Genomic DNA, 6,695 nt, shown 5'->3' on the forward strand with positions numbered 1-6,695 from the left:
TATAACTTAGCAGTTCAGCAAAAGAGACCAATAGAATAAGTACCAGGCTTTAAAAAATAAGTCCTGGGGTCAATTCATTCAATGAAACCTTTCAAGGCAGTATCCCAGCATGGTCACAATCAAATGACTGAAACAAGTAGATGGTAAAAGGTGTGTGTGTGTGTGTGTGTGTGTGTGTGTGTGTGTGTGTGTTATGTGAAGACTAACTTCTGTGAATAAATCACCCAACAACCATTGTTGTATGAATGATGATCCTATCCATATGGTGACTGACACATTTTGATTTCTCTCCATGAACAGTTTAATTCCTACCAGTAAACAAGGAGAGCAGGTGAAAAAGTGAGGAAATCCTTTCATTACATTTTTTTGTCTTTCAAACAATCAGAAGTGACACAAAATGTTTCTTGGTTAATATACATTTCATATTTGTCCTATATCTTTAGACAACTTGTATTTGCATTTTGTAGATTATCAGTAAAGAATAATAAGATAGCAGATAATCAATCATGATACTATTATATCGAAGCAGTGTATTCAAGTAGCTATCACCATTCAAATCAAGAAAATGAACAGGAAGATGGACTAAAAATAAAATAATTGAAAAAAAAAAATTTTAAGAAAAAAGAATAGAATCACAGTTTTTAAGATAAAAACTGAAATCATTTTGAATGTATTCTTTGTTTGTTCTTTTTTGTTGAGGTGAAAGCAGCCCTTACAAGTTTGTTGTGGAAACAGTCCATCTTTGGTTTTTTTATTGTTTAGTATCAGATGATGAAATGATTGCAGAGCAATGTGAAATGAAGTGTTTTGCTCAAGAACACCACAGAATGCTCAGTCTGAGGATCAAAACCATGATCTCACAATCGTGAATGTCGCATTCTAACCACTAAGCTACGTGCCTTCATACACACACAAACAGATACATACATACACACACATATACATACACACACACATATATGCACACATTCATACACACACACCATATATATATATATATATATATATATATATATACACACACACACACACATATACATATATATAAACATACACATATATAGAATGAGTTTTTAACTCAAATTTCTTGCAATATAGGTGCTTGGCACCTTCAGTCAAAATTAGTGATGATAATTTTTTCTTTTATGATCGATTGATTGATGGATGGATGGATGAATGAATGATGGCCACTTCCTCATTCTCGAGTATAGCCATCACTTGAAGCATTTCAGAATTGGTATCACATGTGAGGAGCATGGGTGTGACATTCCAGGCTGACAAGTGACCTACACACTTTGGTGTCGATGTTATGCGTAACATCTGTACCACAGTGTACCAACAACAGGAGCCACTTGTTGGTCATCATGCACTTCCATGTGTCATTTCAAGTTCTCAGCTGATAGGCAAACCTTACTGCATTCATGGCATATTATTATGTTGTGTATGGCACAATCCAAGTCAATTCTCTGTACATAACTTCTTTTGTGACTTTTCAGTCCTGCTCCGCTGAAGCAGAATCTCCCACATTCATCACATGTTAGCTCACTGTGGTCACCCACACTCTTTCTAGCATCCCTCTTCAACTTTCTGTAATTTCCACGAGCTATTTCAAAATTCTTACTTACATCACATATTGCTTTCTTTCATTTGCTCAATCAGTTGCAGTTTCTTCCTAATCCTTTTCTAAGACATTAGCTTCCTTCAAGAATGGTTTCATGCAATCTTTGAACCTCATCTTAGATTCATGAGGTGGACAGTTTCCATTCCTCAACTCACCATACAGGAGTTGCTTCAGAGTCCTGCAGTCATTCATTCTTACTAAGTGACCCTTCCATTGGGATTGACGCTGTAAAATGATTGACTCAATACTTTGACAGTGACTTCTTCCAAGGAAATTAACATTATAAACAGGGTGAGCCAAAAGTCACACACCAAAACATTTGACATTTTATTTATATTACATTATTATTATCATTATTATTATTATTATTTTGTTCATCATGTACATGTATGTGTGTATTCATCATTATTATATTTTATTCAATTAAAAAAAAAAAAATTGAAACGTGTCTTTGACACTTCTGGAGGGTATTAAACTTATTTGTGAGTAACTTTTGGTCCGCTCTGTATACATGTGTGCATGTGAGTGTGTATGTAAAAATACACACACACACACATGTTGTTGTTTTGATAAAATACCCCCAATACACAATGTAAAGTGGATGGTGTAAGAAAGCCATCCAGCCACAGAAACCAAGCTGATTTAAAATGTATGAGCAAGAACTGTTTCTCCAAACATGCCTAGGTGGGAATAACTTTAAATATGAACTGATTCGAGTCATGAAATCTCAACCAACCCATCATGGAAAGCAGGTGATGACAATGATAATGAGAATATGAGTACTTGAAGACAACCAGACAATAAAGCAACTGAAAGATAACTTAGATAAAAGTACAAATATTAAGTAAATAATCATTAACAATGAGGGAGGGCTGAGAGCACCTATAACTACTCACGCAACAATTCTTAAAAATGTAGACATGTAAAAAACAAAAATAATAATAAAGCATTATCTGTAAAAATAATAAATAAATGCAACTTCTTTAGTTTTTATCACATTTAGAATAATATATTAAAGTATAAGTTAATGACAAACAAACATAAATTGGTCTGATTGTGTAATTTATGTAAATTACAGAGGCAAGGAAATATTTAAAATCAAGTAACAAACAAAGCGAAGAAACAAAAACAATAAAAGTTGATCGTAATAACAATAAATCCACCATGATATAGATAAATAGAGGTGAGCTGATTGCTGCAGGGTTTTGATGGAGATGGAGAGAGAGAGAGAGAGAGAGAGAGAGAGAGAGAGAGAGAGAGAGACAGTGAGTATGTGCGTGTCTAAGAGAGAGAGAGGCAGGGCAGGGGAGAGAAACATCATAATCAGATTTGATTGATCTAAGTAATAATTTAAATCGTTAAGTAAGTTAGAAAAGAAGTGATCTGCAATAGACTAAAGAGCAACAACAGTTGCTGAAATTAGTTGATGGTAGTAGTAACAGTGTCACTGAAGTTTAACAAAGTAGTTTCCATTAAAACAAAAATAAACAACAGAATATAAAAAAAAAATGAAACAAAAAATATAAAAAAATAACAGTATCAAAATTGACCATAGCTAAACATATAGTTGTACATGTGTGTTTGAGAGAGAGAGAAAGAGAGAGAAAGAGAGATATAGACAGCATGTTTTCAGACACTATATTCTCAATTATATACTCAAAAATAAGCTAATATTTCTCTCTTTCTAAAGTCTTAGATAATATTATTTTCCTATATCTGTAATCCATTAATCCTTTAGATACCAACCCACCTGAGCCTGCCCCTGTTATAAAGTGATCTCAACTAAAATCTTCCATCAAAATTTCATGTGAATTTATGTTCCAAAAACCAGCTTAATAATAACAGCAGTTATCTGGCTAAATTCTTTGTTATTTTCAAAATTAATTGAGACAAAGACAGCGTATTTTAAGAGAAATATGTTAACAAAAGGATTAACGTGGTACATGCTTCTAACAACAATGACTGCAATGATACTGGTGCCAGACTGTATCAGCCCAAATCAGCAGCTTTTCCCTCAATGACAAAGAGAAGAAACTTGCATGCATGGCAACCAACAGTTTCTCTCAAAGAAAAAAAAATCATGCCCAGACCTGCACACATGTGCAGATTCATGATCAGCATTAACTGATGGAGACCCCTATCATTCACTCTTTCCTTCTCCATCATCCCCTCACTCTAATCACTCAATTTCTATCATCATACTCTGGTTTCCTTCACACATCAATCTGGGCTTTTACTGTTATCAGTCAACAATCTGCTGCTCATCTCTTGGCCATGTTGCTTTGAGCAAACAGACACATCAGAGCAGTGAGAGCTCTTTAAGCTTATCAAAATGCAAGGTAACCTAACTAGTGTTAGTGCCATAATAATATGACCCAGTGCACTCATAAAGAGTGGTGACAACATACGATCAGGAGGACCCTTTGATTTGACAAGGACATAACAGTTTCTCTAGTGTTGGTGCCATGCTAAAATACACTCCAGATACCCTGTAAAGTAGATGGTATTATAAAGGGCATTTGGCTGGAGATACCAAACCAAAAATGAAACATGACCTGTTCCTCTGACCCATCTCAGAGAGTAATGGTCCGAAATATGATCCATCGAGGAGGCAGTGGCCCCAACTAAGAATTGGCTCTGACCACAATGAATGACACATTCACCCTACGCTAAAAAAAATTCATGGTAATTTTTCATTAGACATGGTATGCCATTCAGAAAGCTGCAGTTTGACCATGACTGGCATGGTGGCTCCATTGTCAGCTCAATTAACATAGGTTTATACAGAGGTGAGTCTCAACAAATTCCACTTAAGCTTTATTACCAAGGTTCACATCCTTGAGTAATCCTCACCCCACCCTCATAGAATATTTAGTTTCTCTCTGTAATATTTAACCTTCAGAATTTGCTGAGTATCAAATCACATGACAACTTTGAAACACCATCATCAGAGTTACAGCACATAACCATTTGATCTCTCGTATACTTCTTTCAGTGTTACCTGTCGTATATGACAGAAGAAATTCCTAAAACTCTGACGACTGAGTTGGAGGAAAAACTGCTCTGTGGTTGCACGACCTTCTGGAACCACCCAATGGGTATATTATCATCAGACACTTTTCTAGGCTTGTATGGGTCAGATGGAATGTGTTGAGGCAGATTTTCTATGACTGGATGCCCTTCCTGTCACCAACCCTCACTTGTTTCCAAGCAAGGTAATATTTCCTCTATGGCCAGACATGCTTTTCACAGGAGACTGGAAATGAACAACATAATTTGTATGATGGTGATGCTCATTTACAACCACCATATGATGTCAAAGCAAGGGACACACAAATGTGTCTGCCTGTGTTTGAAAATAATTATGGGATGGTCATGGCTGAAATGCTTTGATCATAGGCCTTTTTGATTACAGCCAACTTGAAATTGAACAACACTTATCAGTTTTAAAATACTATTAGTCTTCTTTCTCTCTTCACATCTTCATCTAATCTCTCATAGTTTCTTTGATGAAATCCATCACATCTCAAGTGTGATCTCTCACATACTACAACCATTACTGACTTTAACAACATCCTCATATGACCTCTCAACCACCACCACTACCACCACCCACCTCACAGTCACTGATGCCACTGCTGTCACCATCTGCAACAAAGGAACTCAAATTGTAACCATCCCAACTTGTTGATACAGATTGGTGTATCTAGGACAACATTCTCAAATGTGACCTTTTTTTTAAAGAAAAAAAAGGATACACTGTAGAAAAAATTGAGCTGCAATTTTTAGCTGGGCTAATATAAGCACTCACCTTCTCCTCACTGACTGACAACAACCTTCATCTAAGGACTGCATGAGTCCGAGCTGTTATTTTAGAGTCAACAAGTGGTGCTGTACATCTTCAGAAATGAAGTGTTAGATGGAAAGGTGATTTATAAACTAAAGAGAAAAAATATCTGGCAATATAAATTTCTATAAGATTACAGTTTGGTTTATGTGAAGAGGACATCTTAAATTTACACTTCACTAGACTACCCTCCAAAGTTCTGTTACATTCTATGTCTACGGAATTCTATGTCAACTGATAAATGATGCGAACCACTGGATTAATGCCACAGGCAAGCACTCTGCTAACAATAGTCATTTATCTGTTAGCCTGTCATATTTGATGTGATGTCTTCACTGGGTTACATTAGATATCACTTAGGTACACTTTAGATTCTCAAACTATAATGGCAACATCTATCTAAACAGCTGAACTTGCAGTAGGGTCAGATCTGTTAAAAGGTAAAGGGTGGGGGAAGAGTTTAGCCTCTATGAGGTCACATTGGCTGCCAGAAATAGCAGCCAAATCTTCCTCAAAAATGCATACTATTGCCATAACCATTTAAGCATTCATATTACTTTGTTAAATATAACACTTATTTATTCACATTCCTTTGAATTAAATCATGCACTATCTCATAACTTCTTGATGATGTGTTTGTTTACATTTAGAATGACATTGCAGGGAATGGGTGAGAGGCCAGATCTGACCAATTTGAACATATAGCAAGTAGAATATTTGGGATGAGCATGGCCAGTTTAAATGCTAAAGGGTTAAAAAGGAAAGAAGTGTGTAACCAGAAAAAAGTAGCCATGGATACATTACACCTTAAATCAATGGTGCATTGTTAAAACAGCAATCCAAATAGAAAGCAGATCCCTTTTTTTTTTTGTTGTGTATATAGGACTTTGCTTATCAAAAATTATTATGCTTTTGGATGGGAGAATGACAGTGATGTACATATGTAACCATAAGTAATGATCTTCTGCTTTCAGATACTTATTGATAGATAAGGGTGTGTATATGAGTGTAGATGTATGTATGAATGCTTCAACATTTGAATATATATATTTATTTTTCTCTCCTTGTTTCTTTCTGTGTTTCTTTCTGTGTTTCTTTCTGTGGAAGAGCATAGGCGCAAAACGTTAAAGTCTTTTTCACTTCCCAAGCGTTATACTAACATATCAGTTTGTTGTCTACACCACCTGTCTTCGTCTTTTGTTTTTTTGTGAATTCTCCCTATATACA

The 6,695-nt window shown here is 35.5% G+C and overlaps 1 protein-coding gene across 2 annotated transcripts in view; it reads right to left on the reverse strand.

Moving 5' to 3' along the window:
* Window positions 1-6,695, reverse strand: part of LOC106879042 (multiple PDZ domain protein) — a 586,571-nt gene that overhangs the window by 106,653 nt on the left and 473,223 nt on the right. The window lies entirely within an intron of this gene.

Source organism: Octopus bimaculoides, chromosome 23, assembly GCF_001194135.2.
Source record: "Octopus bimaculoides isolate UCB-OBI-ISO-001 chromosome 23, ASM119413v2, whole genome shotgun sequence".
Taxonomy (NCBI): Eukaryota; Metazoa; Mollusca; class Cephalopoda; order Octopoda; family Octopodidae; genus Octopus; species Octopus bimaculoides.